The sequence below is a fragment of the Diceros bicornis genome, chromosome 10 (genome assembly GCF_020826845.1).
Source record: "Diceros bicornis minor isolate mBicDic1 chromosome 10, mDicBic1.mat.cur, whole genome shotgun sequence".
NCBI classification, from domain to species: domain Eukaryota; kingdom Metazoa; phylum Chordata; class Mammalia; order Perissodactyla; family Rhinocerotidae; genus Diceros; species Diceros bicornis.
The window spans coordinates 66,166,929-66,185,525 of NC_080749.1; the positions used below are offsets into that span (position 1 = coordinate 66,166,929).

Below are 18,597 nucleotides of genomic sequence, written 5' to 3' on the forward strand. Positions count from 1 at the left end.
AATGTTGCATAAGTAAGGCAAAGAAGAAAAAAAAAAGAGGGCTCTACTGCACACCCATGTCTACATCTCATGACTCTCCTTTCTAGATTCTCCAGTGTAAGGGAGGTAGCATGCATCACTGTACCTCTGTTTACAGCTATTTGGACCAGGAGTGGACACTGCATTCAACAAGACTTCATAGACCAATCTGATTTCAGTGGCCTGGCTCATGAAGATGATCTAGGCTTCCTTTGTTGGACACTGAACTAACACTTGAGATACTAACACTTAGGGGGATAGGAATAACCAGATCTGTAAAGTACCACATGGTCACACTAGTGGCAGAGCACTAGAGTAAAGCTTTCTGGACTTCTGCTGCCAAAGTCCCCAGACCAGAGCTACCATGAATCTAAACAATTCTCTAGCTCTAACACCACAGAAGACTAGCCCGATTATAGTCCCTCCTTCCAGATTATTGTGTGATTCCCCACTTACTCATGTTAAAGTAACTAAACAAGGAGGCCATTAGACTGGGGTGGCTCTCTTATATTGGTAGCCTACATAAGCCAACCAAAACCTAAGCCAGAGTCAATGCACTCAAATCCGAGAAAATTAAACTGAAGACCCACCAATCATAAACAGCCAACTAGGCTTTCCAAATAAGGCAACTACTAAGCTATAGCCAATCAAATAATTTCCTTGCTTTGCTTCCTCATTTTCTCTATAAAAACCTCTCCCCTAGCTCTTGTTGGTGGAGTGCTCCTAATCACCTTTTGTTTGGCGCTGCCTGATTTGAATGGATATATGGTCAAACAAACTCTTGTAAATTTTAATGTGCCTCAATTTATCTTTTAACACTCGTTGCGATAAAACCACTTGGCTTGAATTAGCTTGGGTGAGTCTCTAGTTTTTTGTGACCAAATGAGTAACTAAAATGAGGCTCTGCATTAACTTCATGATTATGGAGATACAGAAGAAAGAATGAGTGTCAGACCTATTAAAATGCCTTAGAAACCAAAAAGATATGGATGATAGGGAGAGGGAAGTGTTGAAGATGAATCTCAAACTCCTGGGTAGGTAACACAGAACAGGTTTGGGCAGGAAGATGTTGAAGCCACATTTAAACACGTTAAGATTGTGGTGCCTGTGGGGCTTTCAAAGGACATGCATTTAGAAAATTGGATATATCAGTTTGGACTTGTCTTAATGGAATATCTTTTTTTTTTTTCCCTGGAAATAAGCCTTAATTGTCTTGAAACTTCTTTTATATTGATTATTTATGATTAAAAATTTTGACATTGGTTTGACTGGCAAATTGACACAGTGCGTCAAACTAATGCAGCAGCATACCATTAATAATTAAAGTTTCATTCTTCTAACATAACCTTATTACTATTTTTGCCTTTTTCACTTTGAGCATAGAATTGCAATTCATAAAATTTGAATATTTTATTCATTTGATAGTACATTTCTTACTTTATGTCAATAAACTACAATCTTTTTTTATATAGCAGTCCTTCGTGAATTTTTTTGTTAGTGTGACCTGATTGCCATAGGACTGAGCAATTATAAGCCAGCTATAAAATTGTGTTTCTAGAGGCACAAACTTGAGGAATCTAAGGGAATTCAGGTGTGGAGGTGGACAGCTGAATTCTGTAGATATCATCTTCGGTTCTGTTGCATTGAAACACTTATAAACTGATATCTGTAGTATATTTTGGCTTTTGGCTTTCCTTCGTGCTCCAAGTGGCAAAAAAAAAAAAAAAAAAGAAAAAAAATCTATTAGCTGATGGAGATACAAAGTTGCTGCTTGGTAAATTAAACATATGAATCTAATTAAGCAACCTTTCAAAACCCCACAGAAGCTATAGCAAAGGGATGTTTTAAAAGGCAAGAACCCACAAGTACAAAAGGATGAAAGTGGAGACAACAGCAACATAATTTTGAAAAATGGAATGACTGATGAGTGGTAGGTGTCATAGCAAACCGATGAAGGCTGTATATTGAACTTGTGTTGCAAAAGGTGAGAACAAGTCCAGTTTACCTTCAAGAATTCCAAAGGAGCCTAAGGATGTATGCAATTAGTTACCTCTGGCAGTTGGAGGGTGCAGTGGGATGATATTCTAAAATGAGGAAAATTGATTGAAAGCTGCTTAGAAGGAATTATAACCCCAGTTCCCCTTCCTCATTCTGAACATTTAGACAGCTGCCTTCACCCAGGTGAATCAGCAGAGATTTATTCTCTGGAGGAGCTAAAACCGAAGGGCTTTACATTGGGGAACCCCAAGCATATTCAAAGGTGGTGGTATCATACTGAAAATAGTAGTATTAAGTAAGTACATGCATTTTAGAGGCTGAATCCCAACCCCTTACTCTATTCACTAGATCACTGGTTGTCAGGTACTTACTTTCCGAGAAGAAAGGAAGAGTCTTCTCTAGGGAATCTGCCCCAGGATGAAAGACCTCAACATGAACAAGAGGGGCTCTCCAATGATGGTGACATGGCCTGGCCAGATCACTTGCTGTGACGTGTACAGTCAGCAAGCCCCACCTGTACACTCAGAGTTTCAAACTGGGGCTTTCCATCACCCACTCTTAAATATGAGCTGGTAGCCAAGGATTAGAAACCTCAGGGAGACCTTTAACATAAAAGATAGAGATCAAATAGCTAAAAGCAAAAAACTTTGAGGAAGAAACAAAGACTCAGCAGGGAGAAGAAAACACAAAAATTTTGCATAATCCTCAGACAGGTAAGTCTATTGAAACCGTAAGAAAGAGCAGAATGCTATAATTAAGAAATATTAAGCGAACAAAGAAGAGCTTTTAGCAATTTAAAATATGAGACAAGAAAACTCAAGAGGACTGTTAAAAGCTGAGGAAATCTCCCTACAAATAAAACAAACATAACAGAACAACAACAACAAAACCCAACTAACCACCGCCAATAAGAAAAAACAAAAAAGTAGAATTTAAGTGAGAAAATCATATTGTAAGATAGTACAAGAAGTCTAAACCTAATTAATAGAAGTTCCAGAAAAAGACCAAAGAAAGAGAAAGAAGAAAACGTTAAAGAAATGATTCAAAAAAATTTGCTGGAACTGAAGGCATGAGTTAAGTGACTGAAAAGGGTTTATCAAGTATAAAAACACATCTGCTGAGGTGGGTGTATAGGTTGGGCATTGAATTTCTCCAAGGCAGCATCCTGTATGCATAAGCAGAGTTGTGCAGTGCACCCCTGTGTGCTATATGTGGTGGTCCTGAGTGCCTAGCACCAAGGCCGGTGAATGTAAAATTTCATAATCATGGGGATAGAGAAGAAATTCTACACTGTGTGTGTGTGTGTGTATGTGTGTGTGAAAGAGAGAGAGACTAAAAGATCTGGAATCAGAATTGCTTTTTAACTTCTCATCAACAACACTGAAGCCATAAGACAGGGAGTAATGCCCTCGAAATTCTAAAGAAAAGTGATTTCAAACCCAGAGCTCTATACCTAGCCAAACTTAGAATTATGCAGATAGGATAAAAACATTTCTAGACATGCAAGGTTTTAGAATATTTACCTCCTATCAATTTCTTTTTTCCCCTCAGGAAGCTACTGGAGTGTGTACTCTACCAAAACACAGAAGTAAACCAATAAAGAGAAAGACACAGGCTTCCGGACACAGGAAATCTGTCAGAAGACATAGGTGCCGGGAATCCCCAGGTTACTAACTGTGCACAACGAGCAGAAGAAAAAACATCCAGACTAGAGCAGTTCAGAAAGGTCCAGGAGATTTGTTTTTTCAAGAGGATGAAATAGAATATGTGATGTGTCTAAAAGTTTTGAGAGGATATTTTTAGTATAATTTTCGAGATTCTGGTTGAATCAGTTGCACGGACATAAAATTAAGAAACAAACTGTATCAGACCTCTTACATGCCACCTCAGGTTATCTTAGTCACAACTCTGTTGGTGGCCTTTAGACACTCGTTTCCTTATGTGTCCAACCTGACAGCTCCTCATCTCATGCTGGGGCTCGAGTCTCTGGCCTCCAGTTCCTTGGGCTGACCTGTTGCTGTTGGGTGTGAGATGTCATTCAGGTGACATCAGTGACCAACCGTGCTGGTTTGCCCAGGTCTGATGGGGGTGCCTGGGAAGCAGGACTTTCAATACTAAACCCGATGAAACTACTGGCAAACCAGTACCACTGGGGCTCAGAAATGCTGGGAATTTAACATCTCTGAGGAGACTAATGGGATACGGGGACTGGTGGATAAGTTGTGTCCCTGCCGCCACTCCAGATCATCCTGAAATACAGACTCTAAGATGGTCCCGCAAGATGGAGCCATCAGCTGCACTTCACACCGAACAGAGATCAGTTCAACAATCCACTCCCTCATGTTTGCTTGCTCTATTTTCCTATCCTCTCTCCTTTCCTTGATTCTGGTGCCGCTGGGTTAACATGTCCCAGTAAAAAACTGACAGACGAGTTTTACCTCAGGGTCTGTTTTCCGGGGAACCCAGGCTTAGAGGCAAACAAACACACACTTCCTCGACAATTATTAGTTCTAGGAGTAAAAATATTGTACAGAAATGTGAAACAGAATCATAGTTTACTACATGGCTTTACTCTGATTAGCGTTTACATATTCATGACATTTGACATATCGAATAATGACCTAACTAAAAGTGGGATGAAACTCTTTCATGAGAATGAGAGGATGGGAGGGGTGAGAAAAAGCTAATTCCTTAACTTCCATAGTGGGAAGTAAATGGAAAAATTAAGTTGTTTGAAGATATAGACATAAAAATAAAAAGAATCAACTGAAATAACTTATTTGCCTCTGGGAAAGGAAAATGGGGTGTAGAGGGGGCGGGGTCCACTTTTGTCTTAATAAACATTGATTTTTTAAACTATGTTCATTTAAAACTTTGATTAAAATAAAAACAAAGAAAACTCCATGGCTGATTTTAAATAATCAGATTTTCATAGGATTTCATGAGGTATTATTTGAGATCCAATAACGTCTGCTTTCAATTGCTTTCAAGTAATTTCTTGCTAAATTGGCCCCAAGGCCACATTATCTTTTGGCATATATTAATGATATGTGTATCGTGTGTGTATGTATTATTTATTCTATAGGTTAATTTAAGTGTGAAAAGCTTAAAAACAGATTCCTTGGCAGCACTGGGATCCTGTTTTTATTCCACTAGGTGTCAGCCTAGCACTATGAATCCGAATGTTACCAGGTGACCAATTATTAAATCACTGTTCATAAACATGTTTCTATTTATCTTTCCAGGGATGATGATGTGAAATTTAACTTTAATAATGTAATCAGCTCGTGCATCATAATAATTATTGTCTACCCTAATGTTCATTTTTATTTTACCTACTCAAATTAACGTCAACCGCTTAAATTGGTGAAGCTTTGGTGTTAATCTACATCAAAAGAATAGAGAAAGAAAACAATCGCACACAGGAATGACAGTAATGAGCATGTTTCCTGCATCTGTATTTTGGGTTTTCAGTCGGTGGCTTTTTTCTTCAATAGGTTATGAATGACATTTGGCCAATAGAGAAGATCAAAAGTGTAACATTTCTCCCTTCCGCTGTCTAGTTTATAAATATGCTTTAAAGGATATGAGCAATAACTGACCAGTTTAGTGTCATGCTGACTGACAAGCTTTCTTGTTAAGAGGACGTGTCGGGTAATTCATAAGTTAGATTTTTTTAACTTATTTTTTTCCCCTCTGACTACCCAATGTATCATCATTGGCTTTGGTTTTGTGTCGACTTTACCTTAATTCATCTGAACATCAGCTTCATCTTACATTCAATAGTGAAAACGTGCCATAGGTTACATCTTCATAGGCCAGAAATAGCTGAATATTTGTGAAAATTACTTCATATTGAGTTCTGTTTTCCTTAGTGTGCAAAAATTTTGCCATTTTGCTTAAAACAACTGTTACTACATTTTAAAGGAGAAAAATGACGTGCTGAACTGTTTTTCAAATAACAGTACATAAAAATGCATTAAAGTGCACCGTTTTGGGCAATTGTTTTTAATGTGGTCAACATTTTCTTTTTCCTCTCTTTTTTTTGTGAGGAGGATCAGCCCTGAGCTAACATCCAATGCCAATCCTCCCCTTTTTTGCTGAGGAAGACTGGCCCTGGGCTAACATCCGTGCCCATCCTCCTCTACTTTATATGGGATGCCGTCACAGCATTGCTCAACAAGCGGTGCGTCGGTGCGCGCCCAGGATCTGAACCGGCGAACCCCGGGCCGCTGCAGTGGAGTGCGCGCACTCAACTGCTTGCTCCACAGGGCAGGCCCCAGTGTGGTCAACATTTTAATACGTGATCAGCCACAGTGGGTAGGGGGATACTCAGTGGCAATGTATTCTGATTTTAAGGAAGTATTATAAATCTTTCATTTATTAGTTAATTTTTGGTTATAATCTTGTAATTTTTCTTTAAATTTTTTCCTCAAAATTCACAGGAAATTCCAGTCCTCCATGCTATTTTTTCATAGTAAAACGCTTATTTTCAGTGTTAATTTACTCACAATATTAACCAATTACATAATAAAACACCAATATCAAATAATGTAAACTATAGAAATTTTAGAATATTAAATTATTCCATACTGAAGGGAAAAAGAAATGTTAGGTAAATTGTTATCTCTAAAGGTTTTATTTTTTTGGCAAAATAATATTTTAAAAACTTAGATTGAAAAAATTTTATATGGTAAAACTCTAAGATGAAGGATATATATACACAGACATATGTGTAATATGTGTGTATATACATATATATGTGTGTGTGAATATATATACAAGAAACGTCATCTTGATATTCTGTTCTTTATGATTAGAACAGTACCTGGAACATAACAGATGTGCAATAAATATTTGTTAAATGGATAAATTAATAAAGACATGCATAGAGAAGATACATGTGTAAGAGATTTGATCATTAGACTCGGTCACTTAGGGAAGCAAAAGGTTGAAGAATTAAGAAAGACTGTCAGGGTTTCTAATTTAGAAGTCTTGGTAATGGCATTCATTAAAATCTGAGACTCCAGGAAGAGGCACAAGTTTGTCAGGAAGGATAATGTGTTCAGATCTTGCCATTTTGAGGCAGTGTAGCAGACAGCAAAGTGAAGCTGTGTGACAGGCATTGGCTGTAAAGCATGGGCATTAGGTGGAAATATTTGAGCTGGAGATACAGATGTTATCGTGATGTAGGAGGGGTCAGAGAAGTGGATTAGGTTATCTGGGCAGAGCTCTTCAGTGAGGAGAGAAAAAGACGGATGGCAGAAACTTTGCAGAAGAACATTTTAGGGTTAACAGTGAAAGAGGGTCTTGGAAAGGACGCTGGAAAGGAAGGAATAAAGTGGTGAACATAGAGAGTAGTGAATGTCAAAAAAAATCGAGTGGTCTCAGGGTCAAATGCTGCAAAGAAGTCTAGCCATTTGAGCAATAAAAGAAGTTAATGGATTTGTAAATTAGGAAATTGTCAGTGATTCTTACATGAGCTGATTCAGTGGAGTTAAGAAAATGAATTACTGTTTACAGTATGATTGAGGAGTAAGTAGGAGGTAAGAAAGTGAAGATGGTGAATATAGACTGTTCTATTTTGATGGAATGTGGATATTCAAAGAAAGAGAGCAAGAGAACATGGCACACAACGTTTACTAAAGCCAGCCCACCCAACGGTGGGCTTTTATGTGGCAGTGGATCAGCAGTCTTCAAACTGAGATATGTGCACTTCTTGAAGTCCACAAAGACTTTACAAAGTACATGGACTTGGAATACTTTTAAAAGAGTCAATGTCCAGATTCCCCAATTCCTTATTTACTCTTTCTTCATATTAATCAGCCTGAGAACTGTGGTTAAAACATTGTGCTTGTCTTTTTTTCTCACTTTCCTTTTGCAACCATACTTCTCTCACTTTAGAAAACACGATCATATCTTACAACCAATCTGGTGTTCATCACCCCAGGGTGTGAAAATCACTGGGACACCAAACAAAAGGAAAATTTGTATTGATGATAAGAAAGTGAATATCCCTAATGGCTCAGAAACAAATCCTTTTGAAAGTCAAAGCATTCCTAATTCTTTGCTTTCAAACAATTGAAGGAGCTGATAGATCATTAAAATACACTTTTTGATAATAGATTACGGTGTGATTTTTTGGCATATAGCCTGAAAGGAGTTCAAATAGTTGAGTTACATTGCTAATACCAAACTTTCATTCCCATCTATCCCTTCTTACATTGTTATGTGACAATTTTGCTCAGTATTTTAAAAAAACAACAAAGTGAAAATTAAATCCATGGGTAACACTGTCTTCCATCATAAGTAATATTTATTCATTGTTACATAAACTAAACAAAAAACAAAACAAAACAATGAAAAAGAATTCCAGACAGTGCAAAGGAAAGTGTTGGGAAAGAGAAGAGCATTGGCAGTCAGGGTTGCAGAAGTATCGTGTAGTATGGGAATGAGAACATATGAAAGGAAAGGTCCTAAGGGCTTGTATTTGTGCTGGACTGGAGAAACAGAGACATAATGGGATTAACGCCTCCAGGTTTGAAGGTTCTAAGTAAATGTAGATAGAAGGCTACAGGTGATGTCAGCTGTCCCATGAGGCCAACTGTCTGTGACTCTAATTTTTCCTCAGGATTCATGACTTTTAGAAAGATATTCAAGACAACAATGACTGTGATTGGATGGATACTGAAGAGAACCCTCCCATCAGGTGGTGTGAGGAGATTGAGTACCTCCAAGAAAACTCACCTCTTACAGAATAAGAGCTTGACTGTTTTCTTCAATGCAGTATTCCCAACGCTTAGACCACTGCCTGGCTCTAATGTTTTCTGTTGAATGAATTGGCAGTGATTGGAGGTAGCCAAGACTGCCGAGTTTTCACCTAGTGGAGTGAATTTGAGTTGACAATTTGTAATAAAGCCTATTTAAATTTACGTATTTGTTCATTCCACATAGAATGGTACAAAAATGGGTTCTAATTATATATTTATGTTTATATAATTCAGTTTCGAAGTTCTCTTCCAAATAAATCTCATATCTCCTTCATTACCTAACAGAAAGGATAGAGCTGCTACATATTACCAAAAAAAGTATAAATCAAATGATAATATTATTAAATTACATTCTACGTACCATGATTAAATTATATGTGTTAAAGTAAAGAGTATTTATGTGTTTCAATGACAGCAGAGAAGTAACAGACTAAAACTGTTCATCAGACTTGGTGTCATGGAGTTGAAAATGTCACAGATTTAGTTTTTAATAAGCCAGAATAATCACGTAAAATAAGTAAAATAAGAAAACTAGCAACAATCTCCAGCTGACATTGTTGGGAACATGGGGATGACTTTGAAGTTAAGAACTATATTTAGATGAAAAGTCTTGATGATATTTCCTGTCAATTAAAGTAACTATAATTAACAGCTGTTTTAGTTGAGTCATTTAATTGCAAATTATAGAAATCCAACTTTAATTAGTTTTAACCAAAAGTGGGAATTTATTGGCCCATAAAAGTGGGAAGCCCAAGATGACTATAGCTTTAGTACTACTGGATGCAGTAGCTTAAATAATAGCATCCAGACCCTCCTCCTTCTTCCTCTCTAGGCTTTGTTTTCTTTTGTGTTGCATTTATTTCCGGGTAGATTTTCCCCACTTGTGGTCAAGAGAATCCAAGCTTTGTTGGTACTTAGTACCTTTAAACTTGGAAGGAGAAGATGGGTCTTTTTGTTGATAGTTTTAACAAAAAGAGCTGGGAGGGTTTTTATGGGCCTGGCATGGGACGTGTATCTGGTCATGAAACATTCATAGTGGTCCGCACAATGCAATACTCTGAGTGATCAGATCTGAGTTCTCTGTACCCCTGTAGAAAAGGCTGGTGATAGAGGCATCCCTACCTGAACCACAAGGATTGAAAATTCCCCCAAATAGATTGTGAGCAGACAAGATAATATGACCTCTAAAACATTTTCACATGTTGTATTTGTGCTGATTAACCACATTATAAAAAGTGATGCATCAACTAGGATAAGCAGCTATAACAAAGAAAATTAAACAGTGGCTCAGACAAGACTGTCTCTCTAAGAACACCCCAGAGATAGGTAAGCAGTTCAGGGAATGTAGGTGGCTCTTCTCCTGAAGGTCAATCAGACTTTGAGGTTCCTTCATCTTCTGGTTTCTTGTTCTCTAGTGCTGAAGCTAGCTCCTTGGCAGAAGCCCGTAGGAGAGGGGAAAGAGGACATAGAGGAAGAAGAAAAAAAGAGGAAGTAGTTTCTGTTTAAGGAAATGGTCCAGAAATGGCACTTATCACTTCTGATCATATCCCATTGGCAAGAACATATTTATATGACCATTCCTGTCATATAAGGCTAGGAAGGCTGGGAAATATGACATCTAGCTGGACAACCATGTGTGGAGCTAAAATTCAGGGGGATTCTATTACTAAAAGGAAAAAGGTGAGAATGTATAACAGGACAATTAGCTGTCTTTGCAACACTTACTTCTTTTAACTTTTAGATGTACAGAGTAAATTTAAAAAATTACTTTATTGTGGAAAACATTACTAAAATGTGTCTTTATTTATATGGGAAAATGGAAAAGAGGATTTCTGCTTCTATATTAAAAGAAAAAGTTGCAGTGTTTAGTGTTTAGTACATTTTAAAGTCCTTCAGAAATGATGGTACTATTGAGGGATGCTTTAATTTTTGACATTACTATGAACATTTTAGAAATCTTAATATATATTTTTCATTTTAAAAGAGTGGATATTGATGCTTTCAAAAGGATTATAAATATTTTGGTCTTGAACTTTTTATATCTTTTGTCAGTATATCTATATTTTTAGAAAACATGAAATTTACTATATTGCTTTTGTAAAGAATCAAATTATTGTAATATCTACTGTAAAAGAGTAGATTAAAAATTCAAATCAAAGGAAATTGCAAGATTGCATCTCTTTCTAATGCTAAAAACTTACTGAGCTGGAAAAAGTATAATTTAGCATATCATTCGCTTGCCAAAAAAAAAAAAAAAAGATGCCTGGCTTGGATTTCATCCAGGAAGACATCTGTTTGTCTAGAACTAATAATAGTACAACCCTAATGATGTGCCAAACCAGTTATTTTAATAGAAATGCTTTGTTTTGAGAGGTTAAGTTTGGTTACTCAGCAGAACTGCTATGTTTATAAGGGTATTATGTTTGAATCTTCAACTAGGAAACACATATCCCACTGAAGACAAGCTTGGCAAACTTGGTGGGAGTTGCTGCACATTTTAAAGCTACACTAATGGAGAGTTCTTGATCTCTGAATGACCTCTCAAGATAAATCACATCAAGAGAATGGATGCAAGGTATCAGCAAATCACTATTCAAATTTTAGAATAGATATTGGAGATTGTCCATTGTTTCAAAAAGCACAAATATTCATTCAAATGCCTATCAACTGTTTCTCAAAATGTATTCAAAATAAAAATTCTATGTGGTTCATTTTTGTCCCACTATTTATCACTCCTAATTTTCCTCTAAAATCTCAAAAACATTTGGACAAAGTGAAGAAAAAATATTCAAATATTTCAATGTTTGGTCTACGTGATTTAGACATCTGGATTTTTAAAATCATAGCAATAATTGACTTTCTCAGATTTTATTCAAACTCACTATTGTGTATAAGTAGCATGTTAGTAACTTTGTAAAAAACACTGCCACGTGAACCAAACCAAAGGAGTAATGTAGGGAGTCATTTATAAGCCTTTTAGGCCTATTGCCTAGTTTTAGTGACTGCTCTGTTTTTAGTGACTGCTCTGTTCAATTCTCATTGCGCCAACACTGTTTTCATTTAAGCATTAGACCAATGACTAATACTTATTTGGAAATATGTCTAGAATTTTAACCAATATAACTTTGGTTGTTAATTCAGAGGCATTACCTAAAATAAAAATGAGAAGCTAAAGTGTCTCTTTTAACAAGATGAGGTACTGGGGCTTTATTACTGTAAGAGAATATTTAATATTTTATATTTTATTTTCTTGAACTAGAATATTAATGATTGAAGAGGTATAAAGAGGCTAATGCCTTAAACTTAAAATAAGGTTTTCTATATAAGCAATTTCTACATAGAGAAATTTTGTAAGATTAATATTTTCTAAAAGTTTTTATACTGAAGTGTGACCACTATTCTGTGTAATTGATCACATTGTTATATTAATTAGCCCTCCTCTACAGGCACCAGGGTTCTGGATGCTGTGCACAGAGAGCGCAGCCAGAGGAGTATTCTCTGGCCAAGTCTGGCTCCACATGTTGTCGCTGACCATGGGAAACAGATTTTGGCCAAAACAAAAGCTAAGATTATTCCAGGAACTTTCTGGAACACCTGGATTATTTAATTCTTAATTAAATAGTCTCTACTGAAATGATTTTCCAGGCCTGGGCTACTTTTGAAGTAGGGTCTTAAAAAAAATTGATTTAATTCTAGATCTCCACATGGAATTTTAGAATATGCTAAGGGTCTCAGGGAGAACTATTAATAGAGGGAGTTATATACTGCTGATTGCCTTTGCCGGAGAAATCTCTAACTTTTTTTGTTTATTCAAGTATAACTTACATAAAGTAAAAGTCACCCTTTTTAGGTGTATAGATCTATGAATTTTGACAAATTTATATAGTAGTTTAATTATCACCACAATCAAGATAGAGAACATTTCCATTATCTGAAAAATCTCCTTCATGTCTTTCTGTAGTCAATACCCTTCCCCCAACACCAGTCCCTGAAAACCACTGATCTGATTTCTGTCCTTACAGTTTTGCCTTTTTTAGAATGTCATAAATTGAATCATACAGCATGTAACCTTTTGAGTCCAACTTCTTTCACTTAGCATAATGCCTTTCAGATTTATCCATTTTATTGTATGTATCAGTAGTTTATTCCTTTTTTTTTCTTGAGACTCATCGCCTTTTAATGCTAATAAAATGCCCAATTTATTTGTTCAGACTCAAAAGTGGTCTGAGCCAATCATGGCAATCACGTTTTCCTTAGCCAAGTAGTCCTTTTCCCATAATCCTTTGCATCCAGGAACGGCCACATGACTCTGTTCAGACAAAGAAGTAAGGAGAAATCTGTTGGAGAATATTTAGAAAAGATTTTTCCCTCTCTTATAAAAAGGAGGGAGGAACACAAATTTTTCATACTCTAGTCCCACTGGTTGCTCCCTCCCCCTTTCAGATTCTGCCTTTAGACAAATGATATATGGAGCTACGGCAGCCATCTTGCAAGCATGAAGGTAAGAAAGGCCAAAAGAACTGTAAAGTCCCAGAACTTTGTCATCATTAGATTGTCAACAAAACCTGAAACTGCCCACCTTCAGGTTTCTTATTATGTGAGATAACTGAATGTGTTTGTTATTTAAGCCATTTTATTTTATTTGCAGTAGATGGCATTCCTTGCTGAGAAAGTGTCATCCAGTCTAGAAGCCAGTTCAGGTTGGAATTGGGGCTCACAGTTATAGAATTCTGATTACTATAGTTAGCAAATCTCCACTACTACTTTCTACAGTAACTTCATGTTGTGCATGAAATAGACTGGCACCTAAACATTTTTCTGGGGAATTCCAACCTATCAGTTCATTTAAATGATTACAATTCTACACCTTTATGATTTTCCTTGGAATCCACTTCCTAGTCTTGCTCCGATATTTTCTGGACTGGTTGCAGAATTGTGAAAACTATATTGTTCACTGATTAAGGTATTACAACTCTCTTCTAGAGCCAAATTTAAGCGTGATCTTCAGATTATTCTCTAAAAAGGAGGAGAGAATTAATCAGAAAATTTAATGTCTTGATAGGAACGTATTGCCCATGCTACCCGTAATTGTAGTCACATAATGGTTAATATAGAGCTGCTCAACTAGTACATTTTATTACCTTAGGTTAGGCATACATAATCTTAAAATAAAGAATAGAATATGTTATTTACTTCGGAGAATTGAAGGAACATAAGTTAATGTCTTTAAAACAAAATAGAAAAGGAATGAAAATTATTTCTCTAGGTAGACCAACATTTTTTTCTGGGGTCTGTCAAATATTTGCTATTCTTACTTACTATTAAGTGCTTGGCTCAAAGGTATTCCAAACCAAGATCCTTGTAACTTTGCAACCACTGAACAGGAAACCCTGTGCTTAAAGAATTGTTCTCTCTGCCATTAATGTAGGGATGTGCCCACTGGGAACAGCCTGAGAGGACAATTGGCCCTGCAGAAATATTGGAATAAGATAATATAAAATATGGGATGTTTTTGTTAATAAAATATTTTCATCCTAATAATTTAGAGGGAAGATAATTTTGGACTTGTCTATTTTATGTTAAACTTTTCCAAAGAGGGCCAAAGTTTCTGGCTGAAGGAAGTGCCCATATTCAACTACAACCCAAAATTAAACTTGAAAGATGTTAGAAATAAATTATTCTTGTATATATAAGATATTACATGAATTATTTCTTGAATTAGTGCTAAGAATTAGAAAGTAGGCCGGGTTTGGTATTGAACAATAATCTCCATATGTCTTAGTCAATATTGCATAAAATAATTCTGCAAATGTTAATTGATAAGGAATAATTTTGTGATTTTATTAGCCCTTCAACCAGTCTGAGGAACAACCACTTTGCTTTTTTCCAGTACGTATGAAACACTCATTCTTGAGAATACTTACCCAAATCTTTGTTCATTTAATAATAAGGCTACTAGGTTACTAGACAAATGTAGCAAATTTATGTCACTTTAGATGATCTGAAGGATCTTTGAATGTATCTTGAGCTTTCTTAGAGTTGTAACTGTTAGAACAGAAGAGCTTTTAGAGATCCTCTATTTATGTTCTCTCAAGTTCCTTGATTTACCCACTGATGTGTATATATTTTTTTCAGTTGGAGGAAAAGAGGTGAAGTTACAGAGAAATATCAGGAATTGCCCGCAATCTATTGTCCATCTCATCTGTGGTACAATCCATAGGAGAGTGTTGCGCCTGTGAGCTGCCATGGCTGCATGGAGATAGACTTTGAGAAACACTGACCTACGTAAATTACATTATACAGTTGAGAACACCAGTGGTCAGAGAGGCGAAAGAACTTGATTAGTATAAGATAGCCATTTAGAGGCATAGAGTAGAGGAAAAAGTCCTTGAGTAGAAATCACTCCACTTTGGATCTAGCTCTGTATGTGCCACCAATTTGTTGGAAACAGCAGCAGAAAAATGGCTATAACTGTGACCAGTAACTTACCGAGTGTATGTAGTTTATAGGTTCAGGACACAGTGTCCGAGACATATCCCATTGCCTGTGAATTCAGCGTACTCACGTCTCCTAGATAGGGCTACCCTTCATGTCTCAAAATCCTGGCTGTGGGCAACAATTATTTAAGCCACAGAGGACAGTTGGCCTAATATTAACCATATCACTGTTTGTGTTGCATGGTCAACAGGATGATGAGTCAGTTGGGGAGAAGGACCAGGTGGTGGTGATAGAGCTTAGGCAGCAGCCATGTTGAGCCCGAGTGATTCAGTGTAGACAAAGCAAGAAGTAAGACAATAATATGACGGCTTCCACATATGGAACACTTACTACATACTACAAGTATCTTCCTAAGAACTTTACATCTCTAACGTCACCATATCTTTAGTAGAAAGGTACTTTTTTTGATTCCCATTTTTCAGATGGAGAAAATAAGGCTTAGATGTATTAAATAGTTTATTCAAAGTCATATAGCTAGCAAATGGTGGAACGAGATTTTAGACTTAGGTAGTCTGATTCAGGGCCCACATTCCTAAGCAGTGAGAGAAGCAGAGATGTAGAAAGCAACTTGATATTAATAACTTTTCAGTTTCTAGGTCTGGTTTTTCATAAAGGCTGTGTGTTCTTCATGCTTTGGATTCTGTGAGATTCCGTATATACCTCCTTCTCCATCTTTTTATGTGAGTTAAATTTGTTCTTTTTTTTTTTTTTTGGTGAGGAAGATCAGCCCTGAGCTAACATCTGTGTCCATCATCTTCTATTTTGTATATAGATACATTTATATATATATATATTTATACGTATATATAGATATATATTTTTGTATATAGATGTGGATGCTGCCACATCATGGCTTGATGAGTGGTGCGTAGGTGTGCGCCCAGGATCTGAACCTGTGAACCCGGGCTGCTGAAGCGGAGAGTGCAAACTTAACCACTATGCCACTGGGTTGGCCCCAAGTTTGTTCTTTAAACAAAGAAAAGCCTCGGGCCGGCCCCTTGACTTAGTGGTTAACAGCGCGATCGCTCCGCTGCTGGCAGCCCGCTGCTGGCGGCATGGGTTCGGTTCCCCGGCGCGCTCCGACGCACCGCTTCTCCTGCGGTGCTGAGGCCGTGTCCCACATACAGCAACTAGAAGGAAGTGCAGCTATGACATACAACTATCTACTGGGGCTTTGCTGGAAAAATAAATAAAATAAAATAAAATAAAATAAAATAAAATAAAATAAAATAGAATAAAAAGAAAAGCCTTTACTAAATGTTGGGAAACCGGGAGCTGAGAACAGAGACTGCAGAGAGGTTTACCAACAGGCTATCAGAGCTAGTTACACCATATCATACAAAGTACCAGACAGGGCAGTGTTTTAACAAAGCCATCTCTACCTGGAGGTAAGCGATATGGATTACAGGAACAACGCAAAGATGAAGAGAATCAAGATCTATAAGTAACCTGATCATGTTGAAAATCTAGAAATTCTGAGAATGGATGTGTGCCAGATTTGAGCTCAGAATTTTAAACTGTTCTGGAATCCAAGAGCTGAGAGTGGAGTGATGTGTCAATTGTAGATTTCCAATAGAAAAGGGTTGCACTACTATTTGACACTTGTAAGGTGGTCAAAATATGCTGAGTTCTATACATTACATGACACAGAGAGAATATTTTACCTGAGTAATTCTTTTTAAGAAAAAGTGGACAAGTTGATACAAATGCTATTCCAATGATTATTCTTTGAATTATGTCTTTGAATTGCAACCATATCATCAAAGAAAGTGATTTCTGTGCTACCCAAGTATAATACTCTTTTTCTTTACCCTCTTAACAAATTTTTAAGTGAACAGTACAGTATTGTTAACTATAAGCACAATGTTGTACAGAAGATCTCTAGAACTTTTTCATGTTGTATGACTAAAACTTTTTACCTGTTGAACAGCAACTCCACATTTTTCCCTACCTCCAGCCCCTGGCTACCATCATTCTACTTTCTGTTCTGGTAAGTTTGACTAATTTAGATGCTTCGTATAAGTGGAATCATGCAGTATTTGCTCTTCTGTGACTGGTTATTTCACTTACCATAATGTCCTCAAAGTTTATCCATGTTGCAGCATCTGACAGGATTTCCTTCTTTTTTATGGTATGTACATACTACATTTTCTTTATCCATTCATCTGTTGATGGACATTTAGGTTGTTTCCACTTCTTAGCTATTGTAAACAATGCTGTAATGAACATGGAAGTATAGACAACTCTTTGAGATCCTGATTTCAATTCTTTTGGATAAATACCCGAAAGTAGGATCACTAGATCCTATAGTAATTCTATTTTTAGTTTTTTGAGGAACTTCCATATTGTCCTCTATAGTGGCTGCACCCTTTTAAATTCCCACCAACAGTGCACAAGGGTTTCAATCTCTCCACATCCTCATCAACACTTGTTATTTTCTGTTTTTTTTTTTTGATAATAACCATCTTAACAGATGTGAAATGATATCTCATTGTGGTTTTGATTTGCATTTTCTTGATGATAAGTGATGTTGAGCAACTTTTCATATACCTGTTGGCCATTTGTCTGTATTCTTTGGAGAAATATCTACTTGAGTCTTTTGCCCATTTTAAAAATCAGGTTACTTATTTTTTTTTTTTTGCCATTGAGTTGTAGGAGTTCCTTATATAGTTTGGTGATTAACTCTTTACCAGATAGATGGTTTGCAAATATTTTCTCCATTTCATAGGTTGTCTTTTCACTTTGTTAATGGTTTCCTTTGCTTTGCAGAAGCTTTTTAGTTTGATGTAGTCCCATTTGTCTATTTTTGCTTATGTTGCCTGTGCCTTTGGTGTCATATCCAAGAAATCATTGCCAAGACCAATGTCATGAGTACTTTTCCCTGTGTTTTCTTCTAGGAGTTTTATAGTTTCGGGTCTTACATATAAGTCGTTACTCCATTGGGAGCTGATTTCTGTGTATAGTGTAAGATAAGGGTTCAATTTCATTCTTTTGCATGTGGATATCAAGTTTTCCCAATACCATTTGTTGAAGACTCTGTCTTTTCCCCATTGTGTACTCTTGGCACTCTTGTTGAAGATCAGTTGACTATATATGCATGGGTTTATTTCTAGGCTTTCTATTTTGTTCCATTGATGTACATGTCTGTCTTTATGCCAGTACCACACTGTTTTGATTACTGTAGTTTTGTAATATGTTTTGAAATCAGGAGGTGTGAGGCCTCCAGCTTTGGTCTTTTTCAAGATTATTCTGGTTATTCAGGGTCCTTTGTGGTTCTATATGAATTTTAGGATTGTTTTTTCTATTTCTGTAA

General features: G+C 36.6%; 1 protein-coding gene across 1 annotated transcript in view; it reads right to left on the minus strand.

Moving 5' to 3' along the window:
• The window catches only part of ZSWIM2 (zinc finger SWIM-type containing 2), a 30,432-nt gene extending 27,931 nt beyond the window's left edge, over positions 1-2,501 (minus strand). The window contains exons 1-2 of the transcript XR_009221281.1: positions 2,388-2,501; positions 2,024-2,102 (exon numbers count right to left, since the gene is read on the minus strand). The gene's annotated coding sequence lies outside the window, so the exon portion shown is untranslated. The remainder of the gene's footprint in view (positions 1-2,023; positions 2,103-2,387) is intronic.
• Between the last annotated feature and the right edge of the window lie 16,096 nt (positions 2,502-18,597).